General features: G+C 42.1%; 1 protein-coding gene across 2 annotated transcripts in view; it reads left to right on the top strand.

The window, feature by feature from the left end:
* Positions 1-19,813, top strand: part of TNS3 (tensin 3) — a 216,818-nt gene that overhangs the window by 80,248 nt on the left and 116,757 nt on the right. The gene's annotated exons all lie outside the window — the stretch shown is intronic.

Here is a 19,813-nt window from a genome sequence, read left to right as displayed (position 1 = left end):
ATTATAGTCTATGGGGTCTGCGGATTTCCTAAGGAAATCGTTTTTTTATGTGAGTTAGGTTTCCATTTGGGAACAGAAACCCATGTGCAGATGCGAACCAGGCCTTAGCAAAGTAAACAAATAAATGGAAAGTCTTTCCCGTCATTTCCTGGTTTTCTATAGATATAATGTATGTTAAAAATTACAGTGAAACATTGTGCAGACAAAAACAACCGAACAATGGATAATAAAACCACCAAAGGAGAAATATCAAAGGAGTTATCCTAGAACAAAATATTACACTATTACTTCAAAGTAAGAACATGGGAATTGTAGCATATTAGAATCTAAGTACGTAATGTTTATTTGCCTAGAACATCTACATTTTTATCAGTGATACTATTTCTGAATGCATGTGTTATTCATAAGTGCTATCTGTAAAACACACCAATATTATGTAAGAATGTACTTCCGTTTTCTGTAGGGTTTTTATTGTCCATTTGTTACATGGATAAAAATCACTGAACTTTACCTACTATGGAGATGATGTTTACTCTGGTCTCTGCATTGTGGCACTAGGTAAGGTAAAGAGACTGTTTTCCAGGTGTCGGCCTCAGAATTCCTTTTATCTGTTGATTCCTAATCTGTATAAAAATAGAGAGTAAATATTGACTGCACACTCAAGGAAAGCACACACCCATGAGGCACGCAAGCGCCGCTGACTGATGTGTCAAGGGAAAGAACAGTCGCGCTCCTGTGTGTAAAGATAACCGTGCCTTCCTAGGACAATTGTGCCTTTGTACTTTTATAGCAATTTCAAGAGCCAAGCTTGTCTGTTTTTGCTTTTAATATAAGATTTGTATGAGTCATCGGCTTGTTGCGCACATTTACATATTTATCTTCATTTTATAACTGTTACATTCTGCTGACCGTAGAATTCAGATCTGAAGCTGCTAACAAGTGGACATCTAATAGGCCGTCTGACTACACTTTCTGTAGGTTTGTAGTAGTATCTGACTAAAGATTATCAGCTTCAAGGATCTGCGGAAAAGTGTATTGTGTAAAAATTTCTGTTGGAGTATTATTGAATACGTACAAAGATGTTTGAATCTTGTAATTTATTGCCTGAAAAGCCAACATATGAAAGTGTTATGCTGTTGTTAATAATAATAATAATAATAATAATAATAATAATAATAATAATATAATAATTAATTATGATGATGATAATAATAGTGATAAGAAGAATATTATGGTCTATTGTTTTTCATTCAAGGCTTCTCTGTTATGAACCTTACTATACTTGCTGTTTTGCAGTTTATCTATTGTGGAGAAATCACTACCTTTCTGGCACATTCATATGAATAAGCTTGTAATCTGTGGGGGACATGTTGGCATGTGTGCTTTAGCACATAGACATACATTATATTAATAGGTCCCGATTTAAGCAGGGAAAACATTACTATAACTCTTCCATTCATAAATAGCAATTCTAGATTTATCTTACACCATGCTGTGTAAGACTTAAAATGGTTGTTCCGGATAACTTAAAATCTCTGCAGTACTCTAAACACCCTCCGCCCTCCTACTTTCTAAATATCATCAATTATGAAAAATGGGTAGTTACTAGAGATGAGCGAACAGTGTTCTATCGAACACATGTTCGATCGGATATCAGGGTGTTCGCCATGTTCGAATCGAATCGAACACCACGTGGTAAAGTGCGCCAAAATTCGATTCCCCTCCCACCTTCCCTGGCGCCTTTTTTGCACCAATAACAGCGCAGGGGAGGTGGGACAGGAACTACGACACTGGGGGCATTGAAAAAAATTGGAAAAAGTCATTGGCTGCCGAAATCAGGTGACCTCCATTTTAGACGAATAGTGGATTTCAAATCCGGGTCATATGAGAATGTGAACTTTGTGACTATGAGACAGGGATAGCTGTACAGGCAGGGATAGCTAGGGATAACCTTTATTTAGGGGGGAATGTTATTAAAAATAACTTTTTGGGGCTCTATCGGGTGTGTAATTGTGATTTTTGTGAGATAAACTTTTTCCCATAGGGATGCATTGGCCAGCGCTGATTGGCCGAATTCCGTACTCTGGCCAATCAGTGCTGGCCAATGCATTCTATTAGCTTGATGAAGCAGAGTGTGCACAAGGGTTCAAGCGCACCCTCGGCTCTGATGTAGCAGAGCCGAGGCTGCACAAGGGTTCAAGCGCACCCTCGGCTCTGATGTAGGAGAGCCGAGGGTGCACTTGAACCCTTGTGCACCCTCAGCTCTGCTACATCAGAGCCGAGGGTGCGCTTGAACCCTTGTGCACACTCTGCTTCATCAAGCTAATAGAATGCATTGGCCAGCGCTGATTGGCCAATGTATTCTATTAGCCTTATGAAGTAGAGCTGAATGTGTGTGCTAAGCACACACATTCAGCTCTACTTCATCGGGCTAATAGAATGCATTGGCCAGCGCTGATTGGCCAGAGTACGGAACTCGACCAATCAGCGCTGGCTCTGCTGGAGGAGGCGGAGTCTAAGATCGCTCCACACCAGTCTCCATTCAGGTCCGACCTTAGACTCCGCCTCCTCCGGCAGAGCCAGCGCTGATTGGCCGAAGGCTGGCCAATGCATTCCTATGCGAATGCAGAGACTTAGCAGTGCTGAGTCAGTTTTGCTCAACTACACATCTGATGCACACTCGGCACTGCTACATCAGATGTAGCAATCTGATGTAGCAGAGCCGAGGGTGCACTAGAACCCCTGTGCAAACTCAGTTCACGCTAATAGAATGCATTGGCCAGCGCTGATTGGCCAATGCATTCTATTAGCCCGATGAAGTAGAGCTGAATGTGTGTGCTAAGCACACACATTCAGCTCTACTTCATCGGGCTAATAGAATGCATTGGCCAGCGCTGATTGGCCAGAGTACGGAATTCGGCCAATCAGCGCTGGCTCTGCTGGAGGAGGCGGAGTCTAAGGTCGGACCTGAATGGAGACTGGTGTGGAGCGATCTTAGACTCCGCCTCCTCCAGCAGAGCCAGCGCTGATTGGTCGAGTTCCGTACTCTGGCCAATCAGCGCTGGCCAATGCATTCTATTAGCCCGATGAAGTAGAGCTGAATGTGTGTGCTTAGCACACACATTCAGCTCTACTTCATCAGGCTAATAGAATACATTGGCCAATCAGCGCTGGCCAATGCATTCTATTAGCTTGATGAAGCAGAGTGTGCACAAGGGTTCAAGCGCACCCTCGGCTCTGATGTAGCAGAGCCGAGGCTGCACAAGGGTTCAAGTGCACCCTCGGCTCTCCTACATCAGAGCCGAGGGTGCGCTTGAACCCTTGTGCAGCCTCGGCTCTGCTACATCAGAGCCGAGGGTGCGCTTGAACCCTTGTGCACACTCTGCTTCATCAAGCTAATAGAATGCATTGGCCAGCACTGATTGGCCAGAGTACGGAATTCGGCCAATCAGCGCTGGCCAATGCATTCTATTAGCCCGATGAAGTAGAGCTGAATGTGTGTGCTAAGCACACACATTCAGCACTGCTTCATCACGCCAATACAATGCATTAGCCAGTGCTGATTGGCCAGAGTACGGAATTCGGCCAATCAGCGCTGGCTCTGCTGGAGGAGGCGGAGTCTAAGATCGCTCCACACCAGTCTCCATTCAGGTCCGACCTTAGACTCCGCCTCCTCCAGCAGAGCCAGCGCTGATTGGCCGAATTCCGTACTCTGGCCAATCAGCACTGGCTAATGCATTGTATTGGCTTGATGAAGCAGTGCTGAATGTGTGTGCTTAGCACACACATTCAGCTCTACTTCATCGGGCTAATAGAATGCATTGGCCAGCACTGATTGGCCGAATTCCGTACTCTGGCCAATCAGCACTGGCTAATGCATTGTATTGGCTTGATGAAGCAGTGCTGAATGTGTGTGCTTAGCACACACATTCAGCTCTACTTCATCGGGCTAATAGAATGCATTGGCCAATCAGCGCTGGCCAATGCATTCTATTAGCGTGAACTGAGTTTGCACAGGGGTTCTAGTGCACCCTCGGCTCTGCTACATCAGATTGCTACATCTGATGTAGCAGTGCCGAGTGTGCATCAGATGTGTAGTTGAGCAAAACTGACTCAGCACTGCTAAGTCTGCATTCGCATAGGAATGCATTGGCCAGCCTTCGGCCAATCAGCGCTGGCTCTGCCGGAGGAGGCGGAGTCTAAGGTCGGACCTGAATGGAGACTGGTGTGGAGCGACCTTAGACTCCGCCTCCTCCAGCAGAGCCAGCGCTGATTGGCCGAATTCCGTACTCTGGCCAATCAGCACTGGCTAATGCATTGTATTGGCTTGATGAAGCAGTGCTGAATGTGTGTGCTTAGCACACACATTCAGCTCTACTTCATCGGGCTAATAGAATGCATTGGCCAATCAGCGCTGGCCAATGCATTCTATTAGCGTGAACTGAGTTTGCACAGGGGTTCTAGTGCACCCTCGGCTCTGCTACATCAGATTGCTACATCTGATGTAGCAGTGCCGAGTGTGCATCAGATGTGTAGTTGAGCAAAACTGACTCAGCACTGCTAAGTCTGCATTCGCATAGGAATGCATTGGCCAGCCTTCGGCCAATCAGCGCTGGCTCTGCCGGAGGAGGCGGAGTCTAAGGTCGGACCTGAATGGAGACTGGTGTGGAGCTATCTTAGACTCCGCCTCCTCCAGCAGAGCCAGCGCTGATTGGTCGAGTTCCGTACTCTGGCCAATCAGCACTGGCCAATGCATTTCTATGGGGAAAAGTTAGCTTGCGAAAATCGCAAACTGACAGGGATTTCCATGAAATAAAGTGACTTTTATGCCCCCAGACATGCTTCCCCTGCTGTCCCAGTGTCATTCCAGGGTGTTGGTATCATTTCCTGGGGTGTCATAGTGGACTTGGTGACCCTCCAGACACGAATTTGGGTTTCCCCCTTAACGAGTTTATGTTCCCCATAGACTATAATGGGGTTCGAAACCCATTCGAACACTCGAACAGTGAGCGGCTGTTCGAATCGAATTTCGAACCTCGAACATTTTAGTGTTCGCTCATCTCTAGTAGTTACCCATATGGTCACATGACCACCCCAGGGACACTTTCTTATTATCCGGTGACGATCCGTTTCCCCATTTCCAGAAACAGTCACTACTACACCCCCTCACCACAATTATACTTACCATTCATGGCTTCTTCCAGCGAGATGGCTCTTCTTCCTGCTGTCTGTGCGGTGCGTACTCTTCTACACTGTGCTTGCCGCCTGTAATTCACCTCTGTTGCACTTCCACGCATGCGCAGTAGACGTGTCTCGCCACCGCTACTGAGGAGGAGTATGGGAACAGTACAGGAGGAGGGGCTGTCTCCCCGAAAGAAGTGTGAAGGGGTAAGTATATAATAGAAGTTGGGGGTTGGGCTGAGTGGGTAGGAAAGGGTGAGATAGTTAGAGAGACAGGGAGGGAAAAGAGGAAGGATGGGGGAGTAAGGAAGGAGGGGAGAAAGGTGAGAGGGTTAGTGAGGGAGTTAGATAACAGGAAGCTAAGAGATACCAGCAGCCCCTAGAGACACCCATAAATCACTCAAAACACGGATATAGGTATGTGGGTGCATTTATTAACCCGTTAGTAGCACTAACAGACGTTAAAACCCCCCAAAAAACAAACTTTTTTTGCCCAGAAAACCCCTTTAACTTACTATTATTTAGGTAATTTATGATTATTGTGAGGAACAGGATATACCGTAATACCTTACTATTAGGATATATCCTGTCTGGTTTGGTGTAGTTGAGACTGCATCAATTGGATTATTTTATTAAATGTATTCTTGTAAAATATTAAACACTGCACCAAATTACTTGCTTGCATTTCTGATGCTTCTTTAGGTTACGATTCTTACCCCCGGTTCACATCTACGTTTGGGATTCTCTCCGCATGATTGTTGTGGACTCAGAGCGGAAACCACACAGACCCCATTATAGTCTATGGGGTCTGTGTGGTTTCTTAGGGAGCGTTCACACTACCGTCGGTGTCCGACAGGTAGTGTCCGCTCCTAGTGTCCGCTCAAAATCTGTCACGGACATTTGGAGCGGACACTAGCTGTGTCCGTGAGACCTGTCATTCATTTCAGTGGGCATCAGGTGCGTTGTTTTGCACTCCGTGCCCGTCCTTCCCTGTCCGCAAGTGAAGATGTCCGACTTCTCAGGCGGACAGAAGAACCCTGCATGCAGGGTTCAGGGTTTTTCTGTCCGCTTGAGAAGTCGGACATCTTCACTTGCGGACAGGGAAGGACGGGCACGGAGTGCAAAACAACGCACCCGATGCCCATTGAAATGAATGACAGGTGTCACGGACACAGCTAGTGTCCGCTCCTAATGTCCGTGACAGATTTTGAGCGGACACTAGGAGCGGACACTACCTGTCGGACACCGATGGTAGTGTGAACGCCCCCTTAGCTAACCACTTTTTAATGCGTATAGATTTCCATTCAGGGGTCCCCAAGCAGATTACCTCAACGGAATATCGAACACAGATGTGAACTGGGCCTTACACTGTTGCTGTATGTGGACAATACCTAGCCTGCATGCAGTGGCCAGGGCCATTAACTTCTGGATTTTCGTACATATATGGCTCCCACATCTTTAGAATGTATTCTTGGTGTATGTTCACATGGCGGAATTTGCCTCCGAGCTTCTGATACATTCTGACCCAATATCAGTAGCAGGTTCTGCCTTGATTCTGCCGCCCATGGTTTATTGACAAAATAAGCTTGAGACCCCCCAATAATTAGGCCTATTCATCAGCGATGGGCACAACCACTAAACTCCCATTTCCCTGTACTCCACCTGCTACGTCCTCTCTTTAAACAAGCCTCCAGAAGGGGCCATGTAGTGGGAGGCACGGAGGTCCAGAGCTGCAAGGAAGATGTATTGTGTTCTATCCACAGCTACTTCATGCAACTGGCAAATGTTGCTCAATGTGTTAAACTATACTTGACAATAGGAGGTTAGTAAATAGCCATAGAGTTCAGCGGTGCTTATCAAATTGCAGTGCAAAATCTCATGTGTGCCCGGGCCCAGAATAAATGTGTATGGGAAAGTGAGGGGATGTAGCCGAACAAGCAGTTAGTAAAAAAAAAACCTCATTTGTATTTTAGATTCTCACTATTTTTACCATATTACTTTCCTGTCAGTAGATGAGAACATTCTTCAGCTGGCTATAGAAAGTTTTACAGCACTTCTGTTTTTTATTTGCACAAACGGACAACTAGGGTCAAAAATAGGGATCAGCTTGGTACTGTCCTGGTCAGGGCGGGAGTCATTACGGGGGTTTGAGGGCGAGCATTCAAGGGGAAGTATAGGGACTGTCCTTTATTCTCCTGTGATATGCTTTCACCATGTTGACTGCCATCATCAGATATTGGTAAGACCGTTCCATATCTTTTTTTCTTGACTATCACATTACATGATATTTGGTGGTGGTGATTTGTTGTTTGGTAATTTTAGGGACCTACTGGTATATGTTTTAACAGCATCATTAAATGTTAAGTTTTGATTTGTTGCCTCAGTGCTTTTTACTATGTTCTAGTTTTCTGCTGCAAGTAGGTGTAGACCTCCTATATTGAACTGTGGGAGGTACATCAGTGCTCACTTACTGCTCATTATAAGGTCCCGTATAGTAAGCCACAGGAAAAAAATTGTCGGAAACTAATTTTTTTCCCTTGCTTTTCTGCTGTGGATTTCTGCAATGTGTGGATGGGAATAGCCAGAATAAGGCTTAGTTCACACGTAAATAACGTGTGGCTTATTTTGGCACTGGAAAAAAACGCTTCCTAATTAGGAAGCGTTTTTTGACCTTGGCACGCTTTTTGTGGAGCTTTTTTTGTTGTTGTAAAAACCGCTTCCAGGCAGTTTTCCCATCCTTTAAGAGAACGGTCCGCAACAAACGCGTTGCGACATGACCTTTCTTCAGGCGTTTTCCACCTGAAGAAAGCAATTGTAAAAAATGCGACCCGTTTCTTTGCAAAAAAAATGTGTGGTAAAAAATGCTTCCCATTCACTTCTATTGCTTTCTTCAGGTGGAAAACGCCTGAAGAAAGGTCATATCACTTCTTTTTCTCTGCTAGCAGAAAAATCTGCTAGTCGAAAAAAAAAAAGAAAAGCTAACAGTCTACATAGACTAACATTGTATGGAGGAGGATTATGACATGGATTCCGCCGTCAAAATCCTCCTCCATGTCCCCGTGTGAACTAGCCCTAACATCCACTTTGTAGTTAATGTAAAACTGTGCGTTTTTTTGCAACGTGAGGCCACATGCAAAGTTTAGCTGCACATGACTGAGTTTTTCCCATGAAACTCGGTCCATGTGTTAGCCAGACTTACATGCTTGAACTTCATGCTGAGAGTGGGACTCTTAGCAGTATAGTTATCTATGATGCTAGGAGTCCCTGCCTGCCAGCGACATACTATCTCTTACAGTAATAGGTACGGGACAGCATGACGTTAAAGCCGGTAAATCTGGGTAACACACGGACAGAGTTTCACAGGTGAAACTTTGTTGTGTGCAGCTAGCCTAGGCCCCCTTGCATATGACTGTATGACTAGTCAGTGTGCTATCCGTGATAATGAAAAATTTAAGGATAACATGATGTTTTAGTAACACATCCTAATAATCTGTGAAACAGCTCTTGGGTCCCAATTCTCTCTATACACCTAGATAAATTCTTTGAAGAGTGTGGTTTCCAAAATGGGGTCACTTTTGAAGCATTTCCATTGTATTGGTACTACTGAGGCCCTGCAAATGAGACATGGCACCCGAAAACTATTTCTGCAAAATCTGCTTTTCATACGCCAAGTGATGCTCCTTCCCTTCCGCGATCTGCCACATTCCCCAAACATCAGTTTGCATCCACATAAACTGAGATACATTTTCTCCTTTATCTCCTCGTAACTGTGTTCATTTTAGGACTAAACATATTACTGAAATAACATTTACATTTCTAAATTTCACAATTTTTACACTGAGCATTTTTAGATATTTCAGATAAATCTGTGCTACAATGCGCAATCGTGCATAGAGTAGGCAACCTTCAGCGCTCGAGCTCTTGCAAAACTACAACTCCCAGCATGCATACTTGCTCTGTTGTTCTTGCAACTCCCATGGAAGTGAATGGAACATGTTGGGAGTTGTAGTTTCACAGCAGCTGGAGTGCCGAAGGTTGCTGACACCTTCTATAGCATTTTTCTCTCTCTATTATGTGTGTATTTCAGGATCTGTAAAGTGTAACCATTTCTATTCACCTGAGTAGTTTATCTGATAATCTTAGATGAACAGATCCATCTATTTCTGTAGTGAGTTCCCACCCTGTCTGTATATGTTAATGGATTGTCATTAGCCCAACGTGATGTTTAAACAGGATTATTGCATTTCCTTTATAGGTCAGAATTATCATTCCTAAAATAATAGGCCTTTCTGTAGCACTGGATTATGTCACATATTTATTGATCATTTCTGAGACATCATAGTTTGCTCTTATCTCTAATATTAAAGTTTTTGTAACATTTTTAGACACTGTCAGATTATGCTTTTTAATGTTTTTATTATTATTATTATTATTATTATGTAAGCATGTTTGACAAAATTTCTTGTGTTTGAACATTGAACAAGGTACACCCAACCTGTAACACCCCTTTTCAAAACTGCATATTCAAACATATTGTGCCTTTTATGTGTTCATCTGAGGCTCCTTCAGATCAGTCATTTCAATTTTATAGCTGCGACCCATGTATGAATTGCTAACTTCTTATTGCTAAGTGAATTCTGCATTGCAGCTTGTACCATCTCAGGGAAACGCACCTAAAATTGATGTGTTAAACTATGGATAGGACTGGATGAACCCTGTAAGTTGTTGTGTAGGAAATATCGATAATTTGGTAGATCTGCCTTTTGTAGAGAAATCTTTATACCACAGTGTCCCAGATTTACGGTTGTGGTTATCACTAGACATTGGCGTAAACATGTTGTGATGTGGAGCCTCTCGTTGGAGCTAAAATCTTTCGACATGTTAGTCTTATGGGTATGGGGGCAGGCCGATTTGGGACTCAAAACCACTCGCATATCCTTATGGACCAGAAGTTTAGTGTCCCAAATCAGCCTGCTTCAACCCCTTTATTTTGCAGGGTAGTTTGTATGTATGTTATGTTTATTTTTCTGTCCACAGAGCTATGTGAGGGCTTAATCTTTGCGAGACAAGTTGTACTTTTATTTGCCACCATTTTGGGGTACATTTAATGTTTTGATTAGCTTTTACTTACGTTTTTGGGGGTCCATGTGAACTAATACACAATCATGTATTCAGATGTATTCTATCATCATTTTTTGCATTTTGTTTTTACGGACTTCGCTCTGCATTAAATATGACATGGCAGCTTTGTCAATATGACAATACCATACTTACATAGGGTTTTATTACGTTTTACCGCATTTACAAATAAAATGTTTTTTTTTTTTTTTGTTTTTTTTTTCTTTTTTTTAAGAAAACAAACGATTTAATAAAACATCACTTTTTGAAAATGAGCGATTTTTCTACAGGCGTATTGACTCCTGTAACTTTATTTTACTGTTGATGGAGATATGTCAGGGCTCTTTATTATCGTACTTTTTATTGGTACCAATGTTTGGTAAGTAGGACTTTCTGATCACTTATCAATGTTATTTTTTTGGTAAAGAAAGTGACCAAATTGTATTCATTTGCGCATTGTGATACGTAAACACGGGGAGCACATACAAACTGCTTGCAGATGTTGTCCTTGGCAGGATTTGAACCCAGGACTCCAGCGGCGCAAGGCTGCAGTGCTAACCACTGAGCCACCGTACTGCCTTAAATGATTGCTATTGATCACAACATCCAGTGCGTTAATCCACCCAAGCCTGAGTATCTTCCGTCTTTGGCGGCTGGTGCCGGAAGTAATGCAGCTGGCGCAGCTTCTGTGGCATTGCAGCACCACACTATTATGGCACATAGTGATAACTATGTGCTCCGCTCAGTGTAATAGTACGCTGCTGAGCACTAATGGGTTAAAGGCATCCATGGAAATGAGTTTGAGTCTCACTGGACTCCTTTCTGGTGCTCCCAATGCCTGTAAAGTTCTTCAGTGAAGCCAGGGACGTATATCTCCGCATGTTCCCGAGGTGCGGCGCATGGGCATTGAAGCTGAGTACAGAGATGTACTCCTCTAACTTCAATAAAGAACTGCAATAGTGTGGGGAGTACAACAGCGTCAGGGTATAAAGCTTTTTATTTTTGGTGATACCTCTTTGAGTCGACCGCCCAAAATTTCATGAAAAAGTGGTCTTCTCAGACTAGATGGTTAGTATGGGAAACTGAAACTCTGGCATAGAAAATGTGGTCTGAATTAGGAGGGGGTCTTCTCAAAGAGGAGATGTTCTGGACAGGTTTCACTGTGTATTCAAGCACAAAGTATAGTGTATAAGAGTGTCCCCGGCACAAACACCTTGTGAATGTCTGATACTGTAATGTATAACATAATGTATGTTTTATATAATTAATAATTGCAAGGATAATTCTAAAAATGATTTGTGGGTGGCACAGAGAAGTGGAAACACGTGTTTTGTGTCACAAATGTTTTTGAAACCTCGCACTGAGAGCCTTTAGTGTTCATCACTTGGAGTGGAAAGTAAGTTTTAAGCTTGGAGCTATTGTTGAAAGGAATTTAGCCTGATTAAGCCATTGATATTGCTGCAACATACCAAAAGAGCATGTTCTGTACTCGGCCAATAATGTTGTTTTGTATCTCCATTAAGTGACTTTTTCACCTTGATGGAAAAAACATTGAGTAACTAGATTGTTAATGTCATTCTCTGGACATTCACAGGCCTTTGTCTGATGGTGTGTGCCATGTATGCTTGTTTCCCACTGTCCTTGTTAGAAATCTTTGTGAATGTCAGATAAATTTATTCATATTGCCTTGACAGATCTTTCTTAGTGCTCATTCACACAACAGAATTCAATGGCTGCGTTGTATTAATGGCCAGCACGCAGCCCCATAGATATTAATGGTTGTTAATGTCCCGTGTGACCGATCCAAGAAAAAATAGGACCTGTCATTTCTCTGGCCATTTTACAGATCTATGAGGGATCAGTGAAACTGGTTACTCTGGAGTGTAAAAGTACTTGCCTGGATATGTCATAAAAGTCTGATTTTGGAAACTGAGAGTGTTATTTCTGTATACAGTCTTTTCTCTTATAGCATTGTAATTGTAAATATTAATAAAAATGATCATTTGTCTTTGGAAGATCCCAGTAAAGAGGTTTTCTGAAACCTCCAATGAAGGGGCTAAACTTAGGGAATGTTAAAATGATAAAATCGCCACTTTTAGAAGAACCGTTTTCTTGGGGTCACTGTAATTTGATGCTTTTTTTTTTTTTTTTTTTTTTTTACTGTTTTGTTGATGGAGATATGTAAGGGCTCTTCATTTGTGGGTCAATTTGCCATGTTTTGGGGAAAGCAAGAACCTGGACCCCCTAGATACCTTTTTTGCTATTGGTCACGGCATTCAAAAGGGTTAATCCACCAGAGTTGGAAGGTACTGTATAATACAGCCGAGTGCCGAAAGTAATGCCGCAGGTGCAGCTCCTGTGCCTGCGACATTACAGCACTATACTATTACAGTACTGAGTGTTACCTACATGCTTAACACAACATAGTGCAATGGAGAGCGGGAAGGGGTTAAAGTATATTACATGAAAGGCCTGTCCTTCTGGTTTGATTTCTCACATTTACATTCAGCCCATTACCAATCAGCAGAGTGAATGGACAAAGCAGTAGTAGCAGCCACGGATGCTCCTCGATAGGTGATAAATGTATTTGGTGGCTGAGGCTCCATGTTGCGGAAACACAGTGCGGAAAAAAAACAAACAAACCCTGCATTCTACAGTGTCAGAAAAGGGAATGAGATTTCATTGCTTTTCCTCTACATACTGCAGAAAAAAGGCTGCGGGAAGCTTGAAACTTTCTAATCTATTCCTGTAGACTTTGAAAACCTAGAACTGTGTGAGACCCTTAGCAAAATCGGTATGACATAGGTGAACTCTTAAAACTTGTATCCCCTTCTCTCTGTTTTTTTTTTTTTTCTTTTTATTGAGAATATAATAACTTTATAGTCCTTGGGGTCCACTGGGCTCCGCATGTAGCACTCTGCCTGTCTGTTGTCCTGGTCCTCTGACAGGCCCGCGCAAATTTGAACTTGGCCTAAGAAGTTATTTAAGTAGCAGGGAATTCTGTTTGTTGAAGGATTGTATTGTTTCACTGTTGTATTGGGATTAAAAAAGAAGTCGTCTTTGTGCCTTTCTCTTTTATTGAGGAAAACCACGTATAACACAGGAGAGGGAAGCATTCCTTCAGGGGATTAATTTTTGAAGCGACTCAGACACTTTGATCCTTTCCATCTGGAGGCCGGCTTGTTTTAGCTTGTTAAAATGAAGGCAGATTTCCATCTAGCTCTGTTTGTTTTCCTTCTTATAAATCTGAAACCTTACCCATGGCCCACACATAACTCAATGGCTGCAAAACCATACTTTAGTCATTCCTGTAAAAATGGAATTCTTTGAAGTCTCTTCTCCATTGAACTTTTCAGATATATTTACAGAATTTTTCGAGACAACATTCATTTTCTGTGGAAAATAGTTTACATGTAGGCATTAACATTTTATTACCTTGGGGTTTAAATTTGCTTTTGCTTCTTGGCAATGTCAAATAAAATGGTATCCAGACATAAACCTGCTGAAATCATGGCAAAACTGCTTGCTTTTGACATGTCTGCATAATAGATGTTTATTGATACTTCTACATAAGTTTTTTTTTTTTTTGCAAATTTGCTATGTATGTAGTATGTGTATTATTGTGTGTATGTTTGCATATGGCATAAACCTGATGGGAGCCTATAAGATATGAATTTCCCTTACATGCATTAGTAAATTAATGTTCTCTTGATCTCTGTTCAGGTGCAAATTGCCCCCTTCCCCGCCAGCACCTTTCTCCCATAAGGTGGAGGTCCACAACTCTGACCTACAAGGAGTTTATGGCTACCTTGCAGTTGCAGGTGAAGAGGGTAATGATCACCATATCAAGGGACCCAGTTCCTTCGAACAGTAGTGGTCTCAGAGGTGAGAATCTCACCTATCAAGTTTTTTTTTTTTTTAGTCTGAGCTGGAAATACTTGTGTAAGGCCTCATATACACAAATGTATTAAGATCCCTATAACACAAATTCTGAATATACTGTCCCTGCATTTCAAAGTAGCTATGTATATGGGATGACCGGCAAACTAGGAGGGGCTTGTTAAGGAATTAGCCAGTATATTGATGTGTTGAATGGACCTAAATATTGTGACTGGTTTGCTTTAATGAGTAATTCTAGTTGCCCTAATTTTGCTGTGGACTATTGTTACTGTTTCAAAAACTATAGTTTGGTCTTGTTATGTGTGCTTTGAAAAAGTTGTTACGTGAACATTTGACTATTGTATGTTGCCAGAGGGCTCTTGTTTATTTGTTAATTTTTTTTTTTTTTTGCACGGTTTTAATAAAGGTGGTGGTCCCAGACTACAGGGCATGACAACTTATAAAAAAATTGAGCATGGTTTCGGTAGGGCTTGCATGTTTTAATGAAGCTTTTAGAAATTTTGTGAGGTTGTTTTCCTACTTGGGTTTATGGGAAGAATATGCAAATCTGTCTTCCATGATGTAATCAGGAAGTCAGAAGCTGCCTCAGTGTTGCAAACCAATAGAGGGCGCTCACTGGAATGTGCAAGCCTGTCTTCCCTGATGTAGTTAGGATGACAGAATTCCAGTGAAATAACCCAATAAAGGTTGCTCCCTTTTGCATCATGCTCGACCTTCCAAAAGGCCATTATTTTGCAATGACGCTGGGATTATTACCAGGTATAGTCTCTCAATCGAGGACGGCCGTTTCGATGTACTTGCATCTCATCAGCTCGATGTAGAGAGGACTACTTGGGTTTAGTGAGAGACCTGTCAGTCAAGGCCAGGAAAAAGCTGGCAGTATTGAAGAAAATTGTCAAGCTCAGGACTTTACATATGTAGAAAAAGAAGTCACAGTTTGAGATTACTTATGAGAAAGACACATTTGATATCCTTCTGATTCATGAAGGGGGAGGGGGGGGGGTAACTTAGTGGAAAATGGTGAGTCTGACAATTTAAAATTTGTGTAAACCCTCCATAGATATCACTATGTGAATCAAGTTTATTAATAGGAACAGCTAAGATAGCCATGTGTTAGATGCTAGCTGTGGTTTAGGCAAGTGCCTGATGGATTGTCCTAGTCATGTTAGCAGTGTACCCTCTATCTGCTAAACCTTAAGGTCAACAGAACTTTACTTTTGTATTATGGTAACACTAAGCACCGTCACCAATTCTTCAGTGGTATTAAATATTAAACCACAGTTATTAGTCAATGACTATGTTGTTCATTACTATACTGGCATCATGTCAGCATGTTTGGCAAGTAGAGGCTCAAAACTTAAACAGCCTTTTGTTCATTTTATTTTTTCAACGCTCTCCTTATTGCTTTTATATGGGTGGAGCTTTGACTTCTTTTTTTTAACCTTTTTGTTATCTTTGCATAGAATGCAGATAACAGTCCCGAGGTGACCCTTCTACTTCTTAAGAATTGTAACTTTTATATTAATGATGTGTATGAGCTCAGTAAGACATGTGCAATGTCATACCCATACATATATATTCACTTACCAGTATTAACCTACTTAACCTACCATTTATTGACAAAACAAATCATGCGTCAAGCAGGGGTTGGTCCTATTAATTCCTGATTGCCCATTAATCGCCCTTGCCGTCTGTGGGTGAGCATTATACTGCTGAAAAAATGAAGTTGAAAGCTCTGTCATGAGAGGGACCACAAGAGGTTTCAGGATGTCCTGCACTTAGTCTCTCTGATATCACTACTAACAGTGACCATAATCAATGACTCTCCTGGAACAGTGTGTTGCTCCACAACCAAGAAAGGCCTGAAGCACACACCATGAAGCCTTTGATATTAGAACTCTACCATCATATGATGCCAAACAGAACATTAGGTTTCCAGTCCATAGTTAGGGCTCGTTCACATCAGCGTTGTGAACTCCGTTATGCAGGTTTCCGTTTCCTGCCTAAAACAGAGGCAGGAGACGGAAGCCTGCAGGAGACTTTCTCACCCATTCATTTGAATGGGTGAGAGAGATGTCCGGCCGTGAGCGGCGGTGAGCGTTTTATTCTCTCCGCCGCGAAACCGGGTTTTATAATCCGGACACAGAGTCGGACATGCAGTACTCTGTGTCCGGATAAAAAAATCCGGTTTCGCGGCGGAGAGCATAAAACACTCACCGCCGCTCACGGCCGGACCCGGTCTGTGCTTTCCATCTTCTGGCATGCAGAAGACGGAAAGCACAGAACGGAAAGAAGAACGCAGGTGTGAACCTAGCGTCAACCAGGTTTCTCGTTCATGACGACTGCAAGTTAAGATGATGACAGGACATATGATTGACGCCTTGACACCAGGCAGAGACGGGTATGTATCACAGCCTAGCGAAGTTATTCAAAATAACCATTCTGTTTCTCTCACTCCAGTGCTTGGCCTGTCTCAAGTCTATCAACTTGTCTATCAGTCAGTAATTTCTCACCAAGAGGCATAATATCCTCAAGTAGCCTCTGAGAGACACTTTATATAGGACTGCGAAGGAAGCACTTTAAAGACCTCTTGTGGCAAGACTCCGGGCCTAGTGTTCATTTATCTCTATGCCTGAGACATATGGTACTACACACTGAGTTTTGCAGAAATTTGACATTACTATCTGGGCGCACTATTTTTGTCAGTGAATGTATATTATTTAAGGAAAAAGGTACATTTAGGAGGCCGGATTTACACATCATTTCATTGTACTGAAATCCCACAACAAAGCACATGGTCCACTGTAAGTGAATTAGGTTTAAGCGCATCTTACTTACCTGCTTATAAAATGTAGCAGATTATAGATGTGCTGCATATCTTCAGATTTATTGACTCTCAGCGTCATATATAATTCTGATACTTTGAGGCTGGGTCTTTAGACAGAGCGCCGTCCAGGAGATACGACTGATATATGAACATGTTTTCCGGACTGTATACGTCTGTGTGCAGCTGCCCTGAATATCATTAATTCTATTTCCTATCTAAAATCCGCAAAGATATATATGTTACGCATGAAGACTCTTAGGAGGGTACAAGATTAATTTTGCACTGCTGTGTGAACTTAGCCCTAGAGTCACTGATTTAAATTTTCAGTACAACGCAAAAGAAATGTAAACCATAGAAAATCCCTAGTCTGGCCCCGGGTTCTGGCCACCATGGTTCTGCTAGTGCTATATATGCTCACTTTCTGTTTTATATCATCTTTGTGAGTAACAAAACTGGATTTGGCTTCTGCTGACTGCCACTGTTTGACAACAGAAAATGCTAACTTCTTTTGGTATTCACTTAGGAAGCAGTGTTACTAAATAGTCATTTATAGTGAATCTGAAAGGATCTATAACAAAGGATTGCAATAGGAAACTCAGTTTTTAGAAGTTAATCTTATAGTGTGACATGGAAAGCATATTCGTGTGAATGCCAAGAAGCTTGAATTATTCTTGCTCACCCACTTCAGTTCCAAAACTGGCTTTTAGAGACACCGTTTGCCAGTCTCAAATGACTCGCTTCGAACTACTCAAAGCTGGATTGTACTGACAGCAGATAAGGTAAAGCACCCGCCAGTTCTGGTTACTCTGTTCTGCACTGGTGTAAAGGGGTGTTCAGGGCTGAATCCAAGGCCCCAACTATACAGTGCACAGAGCAAAAAGCTGATAACTCTGTACACTGTATAGTGACTATGTGCTGTTAATATAGTTCAGGTGGTTCTATTGATCCCATCTATTAGCAAAACTGTTTCAGGATAAGGTGCCACATAGCAAACTTCAGCCAAAAAGCTCTGCTGGAAAAACTGCTTTGAAAATTCATTGCGGAATTTCCCACAGAGCTTTTGATAGAAAGTCCGCAGAGTTTTCGTTTGCAGACATTTTGCTTCAATTATACCTATATGGAAACTGCCAGCGTTTCTGTAGATATAATAGACATGTAATTTACAAATATCAAAAAACAAAAGAAGGCTCCGTTCTCACGGAGTAACGCGCCGCTCATTTAGACACATAAACAACATGTGTCAGAGCGCGGCGCTTCAAAACCTATCCCATTGATTTCAACGGGTGCCGGCTTACAAAGTCATCCATGTGCTGTTCAATCCAGACCGCATGTAGTTTATGGTAGAATCATACTAGCGTTATCTAACCATTATTCTGGACAAGCTGAGTCCAATGGACCCCATTGACTTTAATGGTGTCCGTGACGCTAGGTTCACACCAGCGCCTGAACTCCGTTTTCAGGTTTCCGTCTTCTGCATGCAGAAGACAAAAACCTGTCATGTGGAGTCTGTCCATGAGCGCCAGTCAGCGTTTTATGCGCTCCGTGGCAAAACAGTTTGTTTTTTTTAAACTAGACACATGTCCGACTCTGTGCTCGGTTAAAAAAAAAACTGTTTAGCCGCAGAGAGCATAAAACGCTCACCGGCGCACACGGCCAGAGACTTTTCAAGCCCATTCAAATGAATTGAAACATGCCGGCAGGTTTCCGTCTCCTGCCCATGTTTTGTACAGGAAATGGAAACCTGCAGAACTCCTGGGTGCAGATGTGAACGAGCCCTTAGGTGTCCAGCATTTTGAAGCTGAAAGTGGCGTAGGTAAAATTTGTCTATGCAAGGACATTTATTCCTCCATAGATTTTTCAGACAGACACTGCTACAGAGTTATCACTGAATGCGAACATTGTCTTAAGGGAGTGTTTATGTGTTAAGGTTATCTGTAGCCAAAACCAAGAAAGGAGGGAAAACCATCAGAGAGGTAGTACTTATCCTTTATACTTTCAATTCCTTTCTGAGCCAACCCTGGTATTGGCTTTAAAAACTGCATCTGAAAGCCTGAATGTGTGAACACACTGTAGAGTATTGGTAGCGCTGAGGCTGTCTGCATAAAACAAACCGTGCTGGCAAAGGGTGGGTATTTCTGGTTTAGCTGATAAAGGGCATATAAAGGGCCAGGTATGGATTTACAGAGTAATTCATTGGTTATTGCTTAATTTTGCATGGTAAACATTAACTGGAAAATTCCTACTAGCTGAATCTTAGTTTGTCTGCGAGCCAGTTACTATAATGGGAAGAACCCTGCAATCTAGTTCCAAGCACCAAGTAACAAAGGGCTGTGTTCACACTAGGATTCCCCCCCCCCCCCCCTTTTTGAGTGACAATCCTCATATCGATCCATGACTGTGCCAGCTGTAAATCTACTGTGTATCTGCAGCTGAAATCTGAACGGTAGCTTCAGGTTTCTGCAAAGGAATTTTATTCTGTCATGAGAACATATTTCAACATTTTCAGATGTTCTTATTTCTTTTATATATATATATATATATATATATATATATATATATATATATATATATATATATATATTTTTTTTAATTTGAGAAATTGAAATTGTCTGGTAAATTCAACCTTTCAGTATTTGGCCCATTTTATAACAAATTAACCCTCAGGCAGGGGATTGCTTGTATATAACAAGAAATAACACGTGATGGAAATTCAAGAGTGTGCTGGATGTGTATAGGTTAAATGAATGGCCAATGGGATTATTATTTTGAAAAGAATTGGGAATCTAT

This window comes from Leptodactylus fuscus, chromosome 4 (genome assembly GCF_031893055.1).
Source record: "Leptodactylus fuscus isolate aLepFus1 chromosome 4, aLepFus1.hap2, whole genome shotgun sequence".
NCBI classification, from domain to species: domain Eukaryota; kingdom Metazoa; phylum Chordata; class Amphibia; order Anura; family Leptodactylidae; genus Leptodactylus; species Leptodactylus fuscus.
Note: the sequence above shows the minus strand (reverse complement) of the source record. Positions and strands in the feature narration are given on the sequence as shown.